Genomic DNA, 20,777 nt, shown 5'->3' with positions numbered 1-20,777 from the left:
TGTCCCTGTGATAAAACATATACTGAAATGTATACACTATTCAGAAAAGCCAGTAGAGGTAGGGGCAGTACCTATCTACACCATTTAAAACTGTGACAGAATTAGGAAAAAAAAAAATCAACCACACACACTGCACTGCAAAAGAATGAACAGAATCCAACTGCATTCAAAAAAAGCACTTTAAAAAACAGACAGCCCTGCTCAGAGTGCTGAGAGTCTGCAGTAGATTCCAAGAAACCAGTGTTGGTACAGATTTTATTTTATTAGAATGAAAAATATCACAGTGAATTGGGCATTACAGGAGATTAATTTCTCTGACTCAAGTGAGCAATAAGCAAAACAAACTAGTTTAAGTAGTCTGGTAGACTGAAGAATTCAGACTCTCTAAATTGAAATTGCTAGCCTGCTGCTTAATTACATGTGCAGAAACAAATCTGGCAATGCCACATGGGATGCAGTGTGCAGTAAACAACCTGCAAGATGAAAGAGGACTAACTAGATAAATAGCTTCCCCACCCCTCCCAAAAAGGCAAGAAAGGAATTAAAGAAGTTGCACCTCGTACGTTAAAGTACAGGAATAAAGTTAAAACTTTAAAAAAAAATTTATTTAAAACATATTAAAAACAGATTTCTTCAACAACACATCAAAACTAAGTGAAGAAGTAACCTGGCACTGAAAATTTCTTAGTAAAGAAACAAAGACAGGATGTCTACTATGAAACAGGCCTGGAAACTATCACAACCAGCATGGAGTCAAAAGTAACAGCTTCCTGAGCATGAGCTGAGGAAACCAGATGATACTGCTACAGATTTCTGCAAGAAAATGCAGATTACATTGTACAGATAGTTGCAAATAAAACTTTCATGCATTCTCAAGTTATTGTGCCTACTTCACCTCTAGCCAATATAGAAATTTAAAAACCATAACGTACACTTTTCAAGACGACAAAAAAACCCAATGGGAGATATTCTACAACGGCAGGAGAGCAAACAGAATACCTGTGTTTAGATTTGGAGGTGAGGGGAGAAAAGGGAAAAGAAAACAGCCCTGCTACAATCAGTAGCATGCAAGATTTCAGGTTAAGTCAAAGAGTCAGAAGGAAATACCAAAGTCAATGGCAACAGATTAACTATTCAATAAAAATTTTAAAAAGATAAGGGAAATCTGTAGATCTCATCTGGACCTGACAACAGCTGCTTAAAAAAATTAATAAAGCCGGCAATGATCTTATTTAGTAGAAGAATTGCAAAGTGATTAAGTAACTGGCCACAGAAAACGATTAAAAAAAAGTATCAGGCTGGACATGGATCACCAGAACAGGTTGCCAAGAATTATCTTGGGGCTAGTTTTATTTAACAGTCCTACTAGTGGCAAGGGAATCGAGGTGTCTAATAAAAATTGCTGCCGACAAAAAGTATTGAGGCACCTCTGATGCACCGAACAACTAGAACACCAGGTGAGAGGAACCACATGAATGGAAGTGGTGACAGGGAATGTAGTTCATCAGTCCTGAAGGCAAGGTCAGGACCAGAGGAATAAGGCAGTCAGAAGTTCTGATATGACAGCTGGAAGTGACCAAGGAGGGGAAGGTACTCATATAAGCTGATTACACATTCACTCCATCACCAATTTGATGAAGGTCTGAAAAGAGAAAAAAACTGTCCTTTAACATAAAAATAAGGCATTTCCTACAGAGGCTTATAGGGAAACATTAAAAAAAGTCATTGCGCAAGGCGCTGCCAGCATCTATTCTGGTCAGGAAACAAAAAAGAGCACCTAAGACATGCCTGAGATCACTGTGCACTTATGCAAGGAAGATTGACAGCAGAATATTGTCCTGAAGTGAATACCATGAGCATACCTAGTCAGCCACATTGCAAGATTCTCTGCATCTCTTCAAGTCTAAATGCAAGTCTTCTAGACTGACTGGGGGGAAGGGAGAGTCTCCCCCACGTGAACAGAGTAAGAAGTTAACCAGTTTACAAAGGCTCAGAGGGAACACAGATGCTCTTATGAACACAGAGAAAATACCAGTTTTATCCAGGTGTACAAACTGGTCATGGATACATTTGGTCAGAATCCTGAAATGAAGTTTTAGTCAAAGCAGGGAAGTTTTGAAATTATTTGTTAATAGGACACCTAGGGACAAAGCTCTGACTATTTTAAGATGATGCTTGGTCGCTTTACAAAAGGGAATTGTATTGACTGCAACCAATATTGAACATTGAGTATCCAGGAACTCTCTCAGAGAGTGTTCCTGTGATGTGTCAGTACAGCCACTTTCAGCAAGGAAGTCTTTATATACCACTTACCAACATTACTACTGCTGATTTAACCTGGGCTGTAAACTGGTCTTGCCTTAATACTCTAAAGTTTCCATTAATAAAAATAAATTACTTCAGCCTTACTCACTCACATGTATTTCTTCCATGAACAAAGGTTTGGTGGTTTGTTTTTTAAGGAATACAAAGAAGTGGCAGAGCAAGGAAACTGTACTTTTTAGAATCTATGTTTAGGCTACCAGGCATATGTAGCTTCCACTACATCAATTCTGACAATGAAATTTGTTGATATTTTCTTCTTGATTTAATGTCAGTACTTTGCATGCCTATGCCTTTGCGAAGACGATGACTGCAGTTTCCAGAGTTCTGGGACTCAGATATACAGAAACAAACGTTTCAGAATCTCAGGGCAGGAAGCAATTAGGGGGATCAGAACAGTTTTCTTCAGTTCCCTTCTTCAACAAAGCCAATCCAAGCACAAGTCAAGCCAATCTATGCCTTGTGATTTTTGTTTGCACTCCTCCTACATTCCACAAAACATTCTTGCATGCAAATGTTTCAGTGGCATCCAGAGTCTGGGCAAAACAGTTTCATAAAATGATTCTCCTGGATTTACTTAGAACACCCCCGTTATTTTCAAGGGCCAAAAAGAACGACAGGGAAGTAAAAAAAGCAGTTTGGTCAACAAGAATAAGAAGTGAGAATTAAAGTTATGTACACGAGTATCTAAAAAACTGTTTTCCCACCCTTCATCCCTAGCTCCCTTAGCAAATACCACCCTTCCTCTCAGCTCTAAGTGCATTAGGTTAGGCTAATATAGAAGATATGATTTTATCGATAAAGTAATGCACAACAGATGCACAGCCTACACCTCTCTTCTTAAGTAACCCATCACAAGGTGGATCAAGTGGCAATGCACTTGCAGACTGTTGAGCAATGATATTAAGAATGAAAAATCCCTCAAGACTTCAAGTTCACAAAATGTGAGTGCTGGGAGACAGGCAAGAGTGAGAAGGGCATTACATCTTCCTAATATTCAAGGGACAAACTTTTTTTTTGTTTAGAACATAAAATTCACTTAACAGCAAGCAAAGACGATCCTTTTGCAGAAGGGCTCTGCACACTGAGCTACTATTTAATAGTTTAATTTGGGAAAACCAGAAGCAAACAACTCATCCTGCACTGAATAGAGGGTGCGTTTATGCTAAACATGCATTCTAGTCATATTGAAGTAAATAATGCAAGCTCATTCGGCAAGGAACATTTGGTAGTTCAATGTGAACTGTCATTGAGCCTGGATTATCAAGACTGAAATGGCATCCACAGTTAGGAAAATGTGGATGTTTTCAAATGCTGAGCTGTGCCTCAGGAACCAAGATTTCCTAAGCCTCTTCAAGTAGGAAGCAGTCACCACCACAGCAAGCCCCACAAACATTTCCTAAAGTGAGAACACTCAGTCACTTGATGATACCAAGATACAGCCACCATTCTACCACGGAATTACTATGAAATTAAGGAAGTCACTTGTTTAAAAATAAAGAGATGACTGACAATACAGCTAGAAATAAATGGGAAGTTGCATCTTCCCTACTCAGCTCATCAAACTAATCAACTAGGACTAAAAGCAGATTATTAAAGCCTGCCTGATGAAAACAATGACCTCGTATGCATTTAAAAATATTCAATGGTGTCCCATTACTTGAAATTTGATCTTTTAAAAATGTAAATTTATCACCAGTAAGGGATCTTCAGTACATCAGCAATTGCATGCAGACAACATGGCAGAAGAAAGTGACCTTGTATACTTAAGTGTTCCTGCAATAAAGGAAAAAAAAAAACAAACCAAAACACAACTTTACAAGTCACCCTTATCAAATACTCCATTTTGTGAAAACCTGACAATACTTTTTTTTTCTTTTAGAAAAAAACAAGTAAACAAACAACAAGTCTCATCTGCCAAAGTGACATCCTGGCAATGACTCTGCTGTTGATTTTCAAGTGGAAGTGTTGATCCTGCTGAACTTCAAATAGTAGAGTACAATATAGTATTATACAGAGGAAAATAAGCTGTGAAATGAAGAATGGGGGGGGGGGAGAAAAGCCTATGATTCAGCTATCCTGTGGAAAATTCTAACATCTTATCTCTGAATCTGAAATGAAGTTCTATATTTATTCAGTGAATTGAATGAAAAACCATGATTGTAGCAGTGCATTTTTATTCTTATTCTAAGAAATAGGATGTTAAAAAGCTTGTTTCAACAAAACAAAGTGGACATCAGCTAAAAGGCAAAAACTTTGTTTATTCACCATCACCAAGCAGTTCCCTACCTCAATAAATTCTGCTTTCTCAACAATTTGAGATTCTCTAAGCACTGGGAGATATTTAGTAAGTGAGCCTTAGTTTTACAAGGTTTAGAAGGTTATCATACTACTGAGTGCTTCTGGTTTTAATGCCTTGCAGATGAGATAAGTGGATTTGAAGGACAGTAACAAATCTGCAAATGAACTCAATGATACCACTTTTTTTTTTTTAAGCAACAGGAAAGAATAAATGGGGTTTATCCTTCCTGAATTTCAGCAGCTGTGGCAGTAGCATAAGAGCTTTGAATTGTTACTTCCTAGCTAGGTCACTCAGTAAAAAAAAAAAAAAAAAAAAAATTATCAGTACCATTCAGTTAAGGAAAACAACAATCAATCATAATACTTTGGCTCAATATTTTGCTCAACACCAAAACTTTAGATTTCATTTCCCTTTAGAACTGTTCTTTGGATGGAAGGTTAAGAATAACATGGCAAAATAGCCCCTTATACCCAGTCCAGGAATCTAAACCTAGCTGGGTGCCCGCTCAGCCTAGCAGTGGTACAGATACCACAGTGGTAGACAAATGAGGATCCCTGATACATCTTAGCTATCCATCATTTTATTCAGTAAGTAGTATTTGTTGATGCTAGTAAGGGTACACCTACTGAAACAACTTCTTAAAAAACAGTAGCTTTCTTGCCAAGACATGACAAAGTCCTGTAGACAACACCTAAATTCTTTTCCTTCCATTGTTCGACCTTAATCAGAACACAAACAAGAAATATCAACTCTTCTTTCCCAACATGGTTGTTACTAGAGTTCAATAACAGGACTAGATTTAGCCTAGATTCTCCTTTCTTCATACACAATTTTTTTTGTTATCTGACCTTACTATCAGCAAATTAGCAAACCCCATTAGTTCTAGTTCTCTTCTATTTCTAGAAGTCAAATTCTGTCAGACAGATGCCACCAATTCTCCCTACAAAGCCTATTCCAACAATGGTTGCACCCTGCTGTATGAAAGATGACCTATATCCCAACCACAGGGTTGCTTATTGACTCAGTTAAGGCCCAGGCAAGACTGGAAAAGAACACCAGGACTCCAACCGGCTTTTCCAAAATCATTTCTCAATCTAACAGAGTTTGAAGAGAAGAGCTGCACTACACTAAACTTCAAAATACACTAGTAGAATTATCACAGAGTGGTTGACGTTGGAAGGGAACTCTGCAGGTCATCTGGTCCAAACCCCCTGCTCAAGCAGGGTCACCTAGAAGAGGCTGCCCAGGACCATGTCCAGACAGCTTTTGACTATCTCCAAGGAGGGAGGCTCCACATCATCTCCATGCAACCTGTGCCAGTGCTCAGTCACACTCACAGTGAAAAAAATACTTCCTGATGTTCAGAGGGAACCTCCTGTGTTTCAGTGCCCAGTGCCTCTGGTCCTGCCCTGTTACATATCTTAACAAGCGACAAAACCATTATCAGGATGTTATCTTTTAAGGAAACTAAACATGGCTGTTCTGAGCGATTCAACTAACCCTATTTAACAGTAACAGCAAGTAAGACACAGTTCTGAGAAGTTTCCAGGACATGACAGCAACAGGGTAGACCACAGAGCCTTATTAATCACTCTTACTCACTAGCAAAAAAAAAAGTTAAGGAGAAATCTTATCGTCAGACATAGTCTTAATAACAGCTTTTGCTTATTATTTTTTGTTTCTTTGTTCCATTATTGCTTATTTAAAAAGCAAAGACCTGCGATTTTTTAGCAATAATACCAGCTCCAAATAGCCTGATGCATGCTAGGTGGCCTGCTTCTTTTGAGGTGGTGAAATCATTGCTAACAAAATGGACTAGCAAGTTCTTAGAACATCTGCCACCTGAATGGCTGCATAGTTCCCAAGAATTGAGAGGTCATGTGCCACTGAGCTGCACAGACAGATACATCCAATTGTGGGGGGGAACTACCCACAGTTACCAAATTGTAGAAAGGTATCTCTCAGCAAGCACCAGCCTGCCTACCTTTGGTAAGCTGCAACGTATCAGGGAGTGAACCTGAGAAAGCCACCACAAACTCCTACCACAGTCATCTTAAACTAGCAAAGACTCAGTAGCCCACATCCTTTAGAGACACCTTCATCAGCTCCCCAGTATGCAAACAGTAATGACTAGGATGTCTTTGGGATCCCCATTGCTACTGATGATTTACTTTGTTATTTTAAAGTGCTCAAGCAGTACCACAGAAGATTAACAGACACTCACTGTTTCTTTTTTTAAGGTATATGAGACAGTCAGTGACTAAATCACATTCATAGCAAAACTTTCTCCCTCCTCCCCCCCCCCATTATAAGTTGCACTTAAATTCACAGTTTATGCTGTCAAAGCTTTCTCTAGGGGATCTCAACACTTATATTGGTCACAAGCAAGGGATATAGAAAGAAATGATAGAACCATTCACTCTCCTTCAGAATACAGTATAAGACTATTAAACAAGCTTCTTTTCTAGCAATACAGTTGCAACCGGCAATGTCCCAGGTGCCAGTATGAGCAAGACGTGTTCTGCACCAGGTTCAGAGGAGACGCTGCTATTATGCCTCGCAGCCTGAGGCAGCGGCAGAACCCTTTTGACAATAAAACTTATCAAGGCTGGTTTCAATGCCATATGTTGCCACTGCAGACAGGACAGCAAAAGTTATGTAAAAATAAGAATTGTACATTTCACTTGGGGAACTAAGAGTATGAAGAAACTCTCTTTATCCCTCCTCAGGGCTATTTTTCTAGACACACTGACAAAGCAATTATCTTGCAGAAGAGGGAGACACTGCAACAAATTTTTTTTAACGTGAGTGGTTGGCGAGATGGAAGAAAGTAGTGCCAGACATTTATATCTTCCTCTGTTCATGTGGAAACTTGAAGGGCAGGACTTAACCTTCTGTAACAAGCAGAATTAACAATGACACAGATGGGCTTGTGCACTGAGAAGGATAAAGCCTCCTGCGCACATGCTTCTGTTGGTGACTGACAAGCTGTTCAGAAATTGATTCTTCTATGGTTTCAGCTACTCTCTGGGCAGAAAGAAGTAAACATTTAAGGCAAATGGAGTATACCCACACAGCTGTTCTTTATTGGAACCATTGAGACCAAGAGCTTCATTCATTTTCACCAGCAACTATATGAAAATGGAACAGACTAAAATCAGAACAGTAACAATGTATATGCTGCGACCACGAAAAGCCTCCAGAATCACAAGAAAAAGTGGCATAAGTCAGATCAGAGTCCCCTGAAAGGGATCAAAGTGATCACCAGAACAGATAAGAGATGTCACTTGTGATAACAGACCCTTTACAGTATCATCACGAGCAGTAATAACAGAATTGGCAGAAATTAAGATGAGGGAAGAGTATGACTACATTCAGCTAGTGAGACATTTCAGAATTCTACCCTAAAAACATTAATCAGAGGATATACCAAATGGCCAGAAAGCCCAATGCTTCAGGTTTCTTTAATGGAAACAAAAAGTCATTACTGAAATCCAACAGGGATCATTACATTAAACACAATAGTTATAAACACTGGTACAAACAAGGATTAGTTTCTCACCTTTGCTATTTTGTATTGTTACCATCTTCACTCTAAGAACAGCAGTTAAATACAAGTGTGCTGCATGACAACTGCAGCACCACATACTACCATGTTTTTGCTGTGACGGTTTTTTAGGTTTCGGCTCAACCAACATGCAGGCAGAATCTGAAGATATCACTTAAAGTTGCTATTATGGAAAGGTGAATCAAAAGAAAAATCTCCTTAATTCCCAGTTCATGCATTACATTGGAAAGCAGAAGAAAGGGAGATTTATTTGGCACTTATGTTAACATAGGTGTGCAAATAAAAAAATCCAGAAGGAAATAATTAAGTATTAACATGGCAGCAGCTGTGTTTGCCAACCTAAATATGATTTAGCCATCAACACCCCACAACTTAAAGACTAAAGAGGGAATCTTCAGTTCAAGTACTTGTAATTTAACAACTAGACTTGAAAGTGAGAAATCTAGAAACACAGATATATACACACCTCTTGGGCAGACAAGGAATGCAGAGCTTGGCTAATATGCTATTCAACGACTTCAAAGGAAGAATTTTTCAAATTCAGTCTAAACTGTTACAAAATTGAAAAGCAACACACAGAGGCATATAAAGAATCATATCTGCAGCCTTTCTTCTGTGACTTACCAGATGCTATTAGGCAGCCACTATCTTTATGTCAGGCTGTCTTAGAGCCAGATATACAATTAGTAAGTTTGGAGATCTCTCTAAGAGCTAGAAACTCATAGCAATTCTCAATGCACTACTTCAGCTCAGGGCTTAGAGGTCAGTGAAAATCAGTTCTTGCTCTTATTCCTCCCTCCTGTTGCACATAACAGGGTTTCCTGTCAAGTCATGCTTATCAGTACTTATTTTCGATAGAAAAAGAGTCAAGAGCCACGTCTAGAATAGCCTTCATCCAAAGACTGTGAATCGTTAGCAAAAAGGCATTGCAAAAATCACTTAGCACCCTCCACATCAAAAGCGGCTTGACTCCATTTCTTTACTTTCGTGGTTAGCATCACCAAGCACCCAGACACTGAAATAGGATTAAGCACTGCCATGCTTAGTGTTACACACTAACACGTGACTTCTACCCCAAGGAGCCCGCACTGAGTCAGTGCTGTTCTGACACACCAGACAGGCAGGACAGTAGAGGCTGAGCTGCACTGGGCTGAACTGACTGAATGCATTTCTTGGTCTCAGCTAACTACTTCTTAGAGCGCTCACTGCTTTTACTAACAAGGCAGGTACCAGAATTGCCATTGAATTTGTATTAAAAAAAAAAACCAAACAAAAAAAACTCTGATCATTAACAATTATCTCAGTTGGGACACCTGAATACAGAAAATCAGAAAGAATTTGTGCAAATTTTCTGTTTTCTTCCTCCACTGAGGCTGTCCTCAGCTTTTTTTTTTTTAAAGGTTTCAAGCAATTTGCAACAATGTGCCATGAGTTTCATGTTGACAGAGCTCCAAACCCACTACTCCAACACTGTGTTAATTTGTGTCATAACTTCATATGTAATAGAATCTGCTATTTCTGAACACATGCACTATGTGAAAGTCACAAACAGCTTCAAGAACTTTGCATGAGCAACAAGCTAAAACAGATTGAAAGCAGGAGGAGTTACAGATAGCCTGCCTCCCAGGATCAGACCCACAGCTATACTTTTTCTTAGCTATTATGTTTCCAAGTTTACCTAGATTGCCATATTCATTAGCATCAACACCCACATCACTCAGCCTTGAAGGCAGACAGCAAACCCTCTCTAAGGTAATTAGAAATTAACATCAAGGAGATATATTTTATGTCAGCAGAATAAGGACAAGTACCCACAACCAGACAGAACATTACATACACAAAAGCTCCTTGTCCTTCAGACAAACGAGAAACTAAAGCAACAAAACATGTATTTCAAGGCACAGTATTCAAGGATTTATGTACTTGTACCACAAGTGACCACTGCAGGAGACTTAAAACAATGTCTGTCCCCCAAAGTATACCGCTTGAGCACAACCACAAATGCAGAAGACCAACGTGAAAATCCAGCATCTCAAAGAGCAGAGCTGGGTAAATTTGGTAAAAGAAACACATTAGTCCCAGTGTGAAGAGTTGTTTGTCAGATCTCACAGTATCTGCATCCTATTAACGGAAACTTGATACAGGAAAAGGCAATTAGATTCTCCTAGAAGTTTCTTTGGCTTCCTTAGCAGTGGTGTATCACAGTATCCCCTAGCCTTTACCAGCAAAACTTTACATCTTCGGTGAGTCAAATCTTAACAAGATTGAAATCAACTGAGAAGTTTCTACTGACTTCAATGAGATCAAAATATGCTGATATAAATACTATGCTGCTTCTGACGTATAAAAGTACCCCATGACTGCACAGTCCAATACTCATTCTGCTGCCTTGTTCATTACTGCATTTTTTTTTAAATGCACATTAAAGCAAATCAAATTTAAGTCTAAAATATATTAGCTACAAAATGAGAAAAGCCTTCCTGTTGAAAACATAGCTCATATATAAATTGCTAACAGCACTGTTTGTAGCAACTGAAAACTCAGCTTTACAGTTAGAAACCATAAGATCCCAGACTGCCAGAATAATGCCCTATTCCACTCTACTTTCTACACAGCATGTAACAAAACCTACAGAATGGAACAAATGAAGGAAAGCTTGTTAGACTGACATACATCTATTTATAATGGATGCAGTTTGAACTAGACCCAATTCTGTACAATGACATACGCACAGCTATCAAAAAAAACAAATAAGGTTTTGTATAAAATACAGTATACTTACATTTGCAAAAGTGAATGAGCCAGCTACACATGCAGCGTCGCAATAAGCAGACTCCAGCTGAGCCTCACCATGACTTCCTGTCCCTGGTGAACATGCTGGTAATTTCAGTCCAACCACAACTGTTCAGCACGCACACATACATCCAGACTCATACACAGCAAGCGCCTCCAATCCCTAAAACTCCCCTCCCACCTTTCCTGCATGCAAAGCCAGATATTACACAAAATGGTAAGAGAGGACATAAATGGGCCTAACAGTGTGTGGGGAAGGGGATATCAGAGTAAAGGAAAAGAGAATAAAGAATTGTGAATGCTATTGCTTTGTAGACAGACTAGGAGCCATGGTGGAAAATATTTAGCTTAATCTATTGGGAGTACAGACTCGGGAGTATTACTTAAGGTTTTCTTTTTAAACATTTTCAATAATAAAAAACAAAGCTCACGGAAATTAAAACTGTTGTTATTCATGGCTTTACAGAAAACGTCCACAAAAATACTTGCTTTAACTACCCAAACCGGACTTACAAGCTCTGCTGAAATTACGTAGAGTGAAACATCCTGAACTCTATAATTAATCAATGAAAGTCAAGGGATAAAGCAACAACCAACTGTTCCCTGTGTCCCTTCTCAAGAAAGGGGAGAAGGAAAAACACTGTTACCATCATTAGAGGCCTAGGACAAAAATGTAAGGCAGACAAATTACCTTACAAGGAAGGAGTGAATTTATTAAGTGCCCTTTCTCTAGCCATTCTAGATAACCTCCTAGTAAAAATAAATCAGCAAGTGTCAGTGAAGAGTACTTCACTGTCAGTGAACTGTACCAAACAGTTTTCAAGTAATAGAGTATTTAAATGCTCATATTGCCTAATTCATCCTCAAATGGATATTAAAACAACCTGGAAAGTAAAGTGGCTGGATTTAATTAACCTATTTTCTTGAAGATAGGGGCAAGAAGAAAAAAAAAATAATAACGGTGGCATTTTTTATTTTACACGACCACAGATTTAGACAAGAGCGACAGCTTTGCAAACATGCCCGAGACTTCTGAAGTTACTTTTAACAGCCAGCCGGCTGCCAACTCGATTCCCCAGAGCACGCAGCAAGCGGGGAGACCTGTCCCTGCCCACCCGCTCCGGGAAAACCACCTCTCCGCCCGGGAGGTTGCGCCTGGGGAGCGGCTGCCCGGCGTATCGCGGTTTATCTGGAATTCGCTCCGTCTCGGCGCGCACCGGGAGTTAAATGATGAGCAACCCTCAGCAGCACCCTCCCGAAGCAGGGGAAGGTGTTTTAAGTTCGCTGCCGCTCCGGAACAGACTGCCCGCTCCGGGGCTGTAGCGGCGCGGCCGGGGACCCCGACGGCCGCAGGAGGGGACCGGAGACGGGCTCGGCGGGGCAGGCGGGAGGCGCCGGAGCTAAGGCGCTGCGACAGCAAGCAGCCGCCCGCCCGCCCGCGCCCCGGCCAGCAGCTCTCGGGGTTCTCGCTGCGAGCCGGGTGAGAAAGGTGCTTTTTACGTGGTAAAAAGCCACTTTTCTCGCCTGCCGAGTTCGCCGGCGGTCGCCGCGCCCTCCCCCCGCCTCCAGCCCGCCCCGCGGACTACCGGCACGCCGCGGCGCTTCAGCGAGGGGGGCCGCAACCGCCACCCGCCCACCCAGGGACTACGCCTCGGCACGCCGCCTTCCCTTCGTTTACTACAGCGCGGTGGGGAAGCGGCCCCGTGGCCGCCAGCCCCGCCCGGACACCCACCTGATCTCCTCACCTGCCGCCGGCCGAGCTACCGCCCGCCGGGCGCCCCCGCCATGGCCCCCGGGCAGCGGCGCCTCGCAGCTAGCAAGAAGGAGGGAGGAAGGAGTCGGGCGGGAGCGACAAGCGCAACCATAAAGAGCCGCTCTACCTGCGCCGGTCCCGGCGGGGAGGGCGGGGGCGCGCGGAGCGACACCTCTGCTCGCTTCGGCTGCTGGGGAACATCCACGAGAGGGACCGGGGGCGGGACCGTCGCGCTCGATTGGCAGCCGCCCTGACCAACGGGAAGCGCCCGTTCACCCCCCCTGCCCGCCGCCCCGTGCTTAAGGAGGCGTTATTCCCGCCCGCCCTCCTCGGCCGTTGGGGTGAGGGAAGGGGGTGTTTCCATGACGTCACGGGCGGCGCCCGGCGGACAGGTGGGGGAGCGGTCCCTGAGGGGACGCGGGGACAGGAGTCCCGCGCTAAGCCGGGGCTGAGCCCCCGAGCCGGCCTTAAGCAGCTGGGACAGGACAGGGCGAGGTGCCGCGGTGGGGGCGAGGCGCGGAGCTGATGCCGCACCGGCCTTGCAGGAGCCGGGGGAGCCATGGCTGCCTCAGCCGTCCCGTCCCGAGGGAGAGGCTTCCCGCGCCCTCGGAGCAACGTGCGAGCGGGCGCCGGCAGGGAGAGCTCGTCCGGGGGTCACCGCACCCACAACGGCCAGAGGGGGTCAACGACCGGGGAGCGCTCCCCGCGCCCGGCCTTGCCCGCCGCCTCGGGACGGGCTTCCTCCGGGGGGAGAGAAACACCCCTGCCCGCCCCCCTGCGCCTCCCCCCGCACCGCACCGGCGTCCTAAAATTAGCGTGTTCCTCTGGATCTTATTTAAAAAGAAACAACCTGAATGACTAATTAGATCCAAGCCGTTAGAAGTGCTCTGGACTGCTTCCGCGAACTGTTTAATGTGTGCGCTAAATCTTTCCAAAATTATTACTGGTTCCGAGGACGTAGACGGGATGTGACCTGGCACAGAATTCACACAGTTTTTATTTACAAAGTGCTATTTAATCCCCACCTAGGAGAAAGGGAGGGGGGCGGGAAGAACCACCCTGATTTCCCTACTCAGCCTCAAAACTGATCAGCTGCTTTTCGATTCCATTTGTAACTTGGTGCTTTTCTCAGCTGCAGTGATTATGGGAAACAGAAACCCTTTCCTTCATTGATACCTTTCATACTGCATTAGAAAAGAGCAGAAGCACTTGAAAAATCCAGCTCAAGTGACATGCCAAAAGGTGGAGAGGGTACTCATGGATGGGAACTTGTGGTAGTATAACCTGGGAGTAGTACCTTGCACTTTGAATGAAATCTTACAAGGGCATGAGAGACACCACAGAGTATCACATTTATTAAGAACACTATCCAGTGGAGGCTTCCCAAACCATAGACACCAAAGCGACTTGAACACCTTGAATGCTGCTTTCAGAGCTGGCCAGCGTGCTACTACAGCAGAGAGGGCTCCAGTTGCCTCTGCTGCTGACTGTAGCCATACAGCCTGATGATAGCTTAAGGGGATGCTGCCTACGCAACGAAAACTCAAGCAATGATGTTTTGGTCAGCATCAAGCAACAAAGTCGAAGAAAAGCAACAGAAGCAGTTTTAGTTTTGATTATATTGTTTAACATAGCTTCAAGTTGCTGCTGTATGGGAGTTCAGGCATTGCCAGAGGGTATTTGTCAGGGTGCAAACAACTGGAATTTAACAATAGCATATAGCAATTCCTTAGGTTTCAGGTTTTATAAAAGCTTGTTTTTATAAAGACAAGTTCTAGGACAAAATTAGCAGTGTCCTTTTAAAGAGCACAGTTGTTGAACTAAAGACACCAAATAGCCTGCAGCAGCAAATCAGTTAAGGCAAAATTAGGCAACTGGAATATGTTGATGGTACACCTTTCTAGGGATCACATGATGTAACAACATACCTTAGGTAGCAGTATGTTTCCCATGCATGTGCAGCCTGTTCCAGCTCCCGCTGAAACCAAACTCAGATCACCTCTTGATTTAGAAAAGAATGGGTGGCTCCCTGAGGATGTGCAGTTTCCAGGCCCTGGAATGAAAAGGAAATGAACAAAGCAAAAATAAAATTCTTTTCTAGTCCAAAATCTCCATCTTGAGTCCTGCTGTATAGACATTGCATTATTTGAGCTTCCTGAAATATTTAGGACATTTACTGTTCCTGTGTTCCATCACAGCAAAAAACATGGACTGAGCACCAGTTTTTAGTACTGTGTTAAATTGTTTCACTGGAGTTTCATCAGGAAGGAGTTTGATCTTTCTATGGATTTCAGGCTTTGTTTCCTTTCCTTTTGTTCTGCTCTTCTGTTGAACAGAAACAATGAAAAAATATTGGAGTGGTCTTTTTTCCTGGGCTAAAGAAAAGTTTAGAAATAAATTAATAGGCAGCCCTTTGAGAATAAGATCATTCTTTCTGTTAGAAAATCAACACACAGAGAAATAGTGACAGTCTGTTAACTGAGATGGCAAAATACAAGATGGTTGTACAGATCAGGGGAAATATACAGGCAGAAAGCCTCTGCCTGAATTCAGATGGCTGTTTTTCCTTCTTAATAGATCCATCAACACAAGCCCATCCGGTTTATAATAGTAAAAGGAAGGTGGTTAGGGTGTTCCTCAGCACCACGCACTTAACCTTCAATTTATCCTTGCTCTGTGGTTTTTCTGTTCTGATTGATGGAGCCTCATGACACCACAATCTTTCCAGAGCTATTAAGAGGAACTCCATTCTGCATAATCCAACAGGTATTTTTTTTTTAATTCAGTTTCCCTTTGATGTCCTATAATTCAGAATTAAATTACATGGCCTGAATTTACCACTTTGTGTGTTCTTGTAGCTTGCTCTTTCCTGTGGTTTTGTAAAGACAGTTCTCAATAATGTTTCCAGTGGTGCAATAAGAGGGATTGTCTTTTGATTTCCAGCTTTCTTTTTTTTAATTATTAGGTGAAAATAATTATTGCATCTCTATTGAACTCAATGCAATGATGTTTCATGTTTAAGCAATCTTAGTCTCCTGTAAGTGGACAAGCTTCCATACCATGTATATGGACCAGACAGAGAAAGGCTCATTATGAGATACAAGTTATGTCCTGTGGTTTGAGCTGAACAACTAAGACAAATAAGACCTGTGAAGAGTTTCTACATTTACAGCAGAGGAATATATTTATCAATATGGTTGTGGCCAAGAAGGTGTGAGCAGCAGGAGAGTTGTGTACGTTGCAAAGTTATTGGATTAATCTATCTTTCTCTTCTGATGACTATGCACATGTATCTTCAGTCGTGGGCAGGAGTCATCTGTCTTGAAATTCAGCAACATCTTTCCTTGTGCACCAAAATAAATCTGTCCTTGGTAGCTTTCCTCTTTCCACCAGCCCTCCCCATCATGTAATTTCTGTCCTTATGCCAGTACCTTTTATTTTATTCTCAATCACCACTGAGAAGCCTTCTATCCCATTGACAATGCTTTGGCAAATGTTGCTGTTGTCCTGTTGCATTTACAGGCTGGTATCATGTAAGCTACTGGCACTACCTTTCCTGTGTCTTTCTTGCTGGTACTTCTAAATGCTTGCCTGTCTCCCTAATCTGCCCAGGCCTCTTTCCACATGACCGTAGTCACTGGGTCTTCTTCCATGGCTTGTCTGGCTTCCCAGCTAGAATTAGCCTTGTTAAATTCCCTTTGGAGCCCTTCTGAATAGCTCTGAGGTACCAAGTTTACCTCTGAAGTGCCTGATGCTGTAATGCCCATGTGAAAGCATCTCATATGTGTTGCAAAATTCATTTTTGCAAATACTTTTAGCAGTCTTGATTCTGCCCTTCATTTGTATGGTGATCAGACCTCTACAGCTGTGGGGGAAAGCAGACCAGCTGTTGCAGCAACCTTTACTCTTCTCCCTACAAACTGCTAAACTGGCTGTAGTTTACTTATTCAGATGAGGGCAGAGAGTGCAGGAAGTCTTACAGTCTTTCCATGTTGGCAAAGCAGATCTGTGGCCAGAAGTTAGTCAAAATGGGAAAGCAAAAAACTGAAAAGGAATGAATATCCACCAGCTTGGCACTCAGCAAGGAATTACCCCTGGGGACTGTACCACAGTGAAGAAAGTAAGCAGACGTTCCTTTCCCCATACCCAAACTGCTCTTCAAGAGAGTCCCTGTGCCAAATAGTCAAAAGAAGTTTGCTCTGGCCCAAGACTTAGAAAGCTGGAGTAGGATGAACCAGGCAGCAAACATTCATAAGATGCACAGATTTACTATGGCTGCCATGACCATGCATAGTGTATACCTGCTGGGTAACATGACACATGATAGCTTTACAGCCTCTTTCCACAGCACTGCTGATCCACCCCGGAAGGCGCCAGTGCACAGCAAAGAAACAGAGAAGGCATGCAACATAAATTCTTTAAAAAAAAACCCCAAAGCTGAAAATGCAGACTCTGGAGAACCCTGTCTTTTTTTTGTGTGTGCTTGTGCAGCACCTGCCACAATAGGATCTGTGGACTTGGAAACAGCTGAATTCCAAATAATAACATTCATCACTGGTACTAAAAGTACTTTTCTTGCTGTTGATTTGACTTGCATTTGTCTGTTCCATTTAGCTCCAGGGAAACTGGGAGAGCCCAGTTGTATTGGGTCTAGCTACCAGGCTTACTGTATTTGAGGGCCAACTTTTGAATGTCAAGTGGTCACCATGTGGTGAATGAGCAAATCTAACGTCCAGACCACTGGAGAAACAGGGAGTTAAGAATCACTAAGCTTCTGCTTCACACAGACAAGGACATGCTTCAAGCAGTAACTTTAATACTGACTTGGAAATGAAAGACAACTCCAAGGTTTTCAAGAGAAAATTACTCTGATTTTTTTTAAATAGTAGCATTTTCCTGTAAGAAGAAAAGCTAAACAAACTGGCAATTGAGGATTCTGGATTTGTCAGTCTTGTGCTGGTTTCATACATGCCAGATGCTGTTTTATAACATTTATCCTCCTCCCCCTCATTGGTGACTATTACTCATTCTTCCAAGTATTCTGGGATTTTAGTATTTATCTAAAATGCAGTCAGATGGAAAAAAATAGTCCTATTTTTTTCCATATTACTTAAGGCAGAAAGTATCAGAGTACATGGAAGTTTACTGTATTCAGAAAGCATGTTTACAGAGGTGCGATACAGGTCTCTGCAGAATCTTGCATCCAGATGCCATTCAACTGGCAGAGGGCAATACAGCTATTAGGAAACAGTGTAATTCAGTGCACTGTGGGCCAGATAATCCTCCCCTACTGATACAAGCCTGGTTATTCGGGTTGCTGGTGAGGGGTTCTCTCCGGAGTAGGAGAGACAGAAACCTCCTGTGGGGCACAAAGGATTAGCAGAGATATTCCACACCCATGGGTCTTTTGCCTTTCTAAAGTCTTATGTAGTTGCAGATAGAAGACTTAATATGTTGCCCCTTGCAACCAAAGTTTATACTTACTCCACTGGGGTCTGGGTGAGGCCCAGGCATACCTCTTGTATTATTCTTTCTTGGTAACTATTGCACACAGTGTGGAGCACTTCAAGTCCAGAGGTTAGGTCCCTGCTCTCCTTTTCTCAGAGGAACTGCACACTGATTCTTTAATCTTTGAAGATTGTCATGTTTTCTGCAGTGAGAGTAAGATCCAGATTTCTCTCATTAGGGCTAGCTTTGCTATTCTTTTCCTTTGAATACACACAATAGGAAAAAATGTGGAAACATTAATGCACAAAAACTGCTGACGTCAAGTTACTTCATTCTTTCAGGACCATGAAAGCAAAAGGTAAGATAAGGCACTGAATTTATATCTAGAAAGCATTTTCTGGAAGGCCATGGGACAGATGCCTTTGCATTTCACTTCAAAGTAAAAATAAATTATATTGTTCAAACCTTGTAAATTGTACCTACAAGGTACATTTCCTGACAGCACGGGCAAAGTTTTCCATTGTGTGAACTCCTTAAAGTTGCTAGTGCTTCATTTGAGTGCATGTGATACTCAGCAAGGGTCAGTAGTGGCAGTAACAAGCATGAACCTGACAATATGTGCAAGTCCAGCTACAGACATTAAACTTGTTAGCAAACAGTTATCCTGACTGGTATCAGAATGGAAGAGCAGAGAATCAACTCTCCTCACACTCATTTGAAAGTTAGGCTTCTAGCCTCTAACCAAAGAACTGTTCCAGAGCCTTCCTGCTCCAGTGATCAGACAGTCTCCCAGTTCTCAGACTAGGCATAGTTACAGCCAGTTTGTGGCTATTGATACTTTGCACTCCCGGACCTGCACCTCAGTAAAAAGTTAATGTACCAGACCTAGCCACAGCTCTTAGGTGTATGTACATAGGTAAGAATTTCACTAGAGGAGAGTAGAAAGCATGCCTGTTGCTGGTGTGAATTAACTGTTCATTTTGCATCAGGAGATTTCCAATAGGAAAACTGTTCAGTCTGGCTGCCAGGTTGCAGTGGGAAAAGCTAAGCTAGGTGGGATGAGTTCTGCTGATATACAGTAGTAGCCTCTCCTCTTTCTGTACCGCAGCCATTAGTGTCATGGCCTGAGTTTTAAAACAATTCAGAAGCATACTAGTATGGCTTACTTCCCATTTTCAGTGCTGCCAACACTGTGTTTGACAGAGAAATACATCTTCCCAGACATCATAACCCTGACTCCACACAAAACAAGTCAGTAAGTCCAGACAGATTTCCTTTTTTTTTTTTTCCGAGAGGCTAGCAATGGTTCCAGGCAGAAGGAATGTCCAAGAAATGAAATCTTCACCTTTATTTGAAGTAGCATTACAGTTCCAGGCAGCTGCATCAGACCAGTTCTAGAGCTGCTGAAATTGATGGAAAAATCATCCTTCAAGTTCAACGAGCTTTGGGTCAGATGCCTTGCCTAACGGATCAAAATGTTGAGTGACTGGGATTTTCCCTTGCATCTCAAGACATTGATGAGAATCCAGTCAGCTTTTGGGAGGACAACCATCTCTCCCCACTCTTGCTCCACGCTAATTGAGGCAAGACAGGCAACCCAGTCTATTGCTCAATGCATCCTTTCATCCGTGCTGTTTTTCTAAGGGCTTGCTGTTGAGTAATGGGTCTCTGTGGTTAAGAAAGTTTTGACAATGATAAAGCAATGAAAGCCTTCAATTGAACTCAAAGATGATTGCTGAGAAAGAGAAGAACAAAAGTATTTATGGCATTAGTGCCACAGTCTGACACGACTGACTGACAAAGTAAAATAGAGGAAAAGCAAACCTCCCACACAGCCTGCCTTGGGCAAACACAAATATAGAGGTCACTAGCAAAAAGCATGAAAGGAAGTTTACTCACCTGCAGCCAAGGTATAGCCAGTTCATCACGGTCACCTCAACCCAATCAGTTGCTAACCAAGTAGTCACTTGGCACAAATTCAATTAACAGTGCCCTCAACCATGACAGAGATGTGCAGCTGCCTTTCCACTTTCCTGCCTCCAGAAAAGGTGTGGAAAAAGGATATGGGTACAAGGTTTTAAAGCCAGCCACTTTTAAAATCTCCTTTTGAGTACAAATAGACATGGATTTACCAGCTGTTAAGATTTTTATTTTAATAAGCTGCTATTTTTTAATGGAATTAAAAAACCCAAAACAACAAACTGCTGAAAAGTTAAGCAAATACTATAGCAAAAATGTTGAGGCCATTGGTCTGTACACATTTGTAGGAACCAAGAGTGAACAAGTATATTTTAAAGTCTTTAAAAAGGGAAAGTCCTCCATTCATAACCAAAGAAGAAAAATATTTGGCAGAGACATGGAGCTGTTTATGTACATTCATTATCACACTAGTGAGTATAATGGAATGCCAGGAAATAACTACCTGCAGGGAATTCAGCATTTTGTCTTAGTTTTTATAAGTAATAAAGGCAAAAGACTCATGGAAACATCTTTGAATAGATGAAATTAAATCATGTTACATAACTGGGAGCAGGTGATATAAGAATGTCCAGTGAGAACTAAAATAAGAAGCAGATGAATTCAGGAAAAGC

At 42.1% G+C, this 20,777-nt stretch overlaps 1 protein-coding gene across 9 annotated transcripts in view; it reads right to left on the bottom strand.

Moving 5' to 3' along the window:
• Window positions 1-12,956, bottom strand: part of OSBPL3 (oxysterol binding protein like 3) — a 97,276-nt gene extending 84,320 nt beyond the window's left edge. For 5 of the 9 annotated variants that reach the window (XM_052799791.1, XM_052799851.1, XM_052799841.1 and 2 more), the window contains exon 1: window positions 12,718-12,956. The gene's annotated coding sequence lies outside the window, so the exon portion shown is untranslated. Of the gene's footprint in view, window positions 1-10,974; window positions 11,067-12,717 lie in introns of those variants that run through there. The other 4 variants (XM_052799795.1, XM_052799825.1, XM_052799819.1 and 1 more) reach the window with 3 other exon arrangements.
• Between the last annotated feature and the right edge of the window lie 7,821 nt (window positions 12,957-20,777).

The sequence above is a fragment of the Harpia harpyja genome, chromosome 1 (assembly GCF_026419915.1).
Source record: "Harpia harpyja isolate bHarHar1 chromosome 1, bHarHar1 primary haplotype, whole genome shotgun sequence".
NCBI lineage: Eukaryota > Metazoa > Chordata > Aves > Accipitriformes > Accipitridae > Harpia > Harpia harpyja.
The sequence above is the reverse complement of the archived record's forward strand: the minus strand, read 5'-3'. Positions and strand labels throughout refer to the sequence as shown.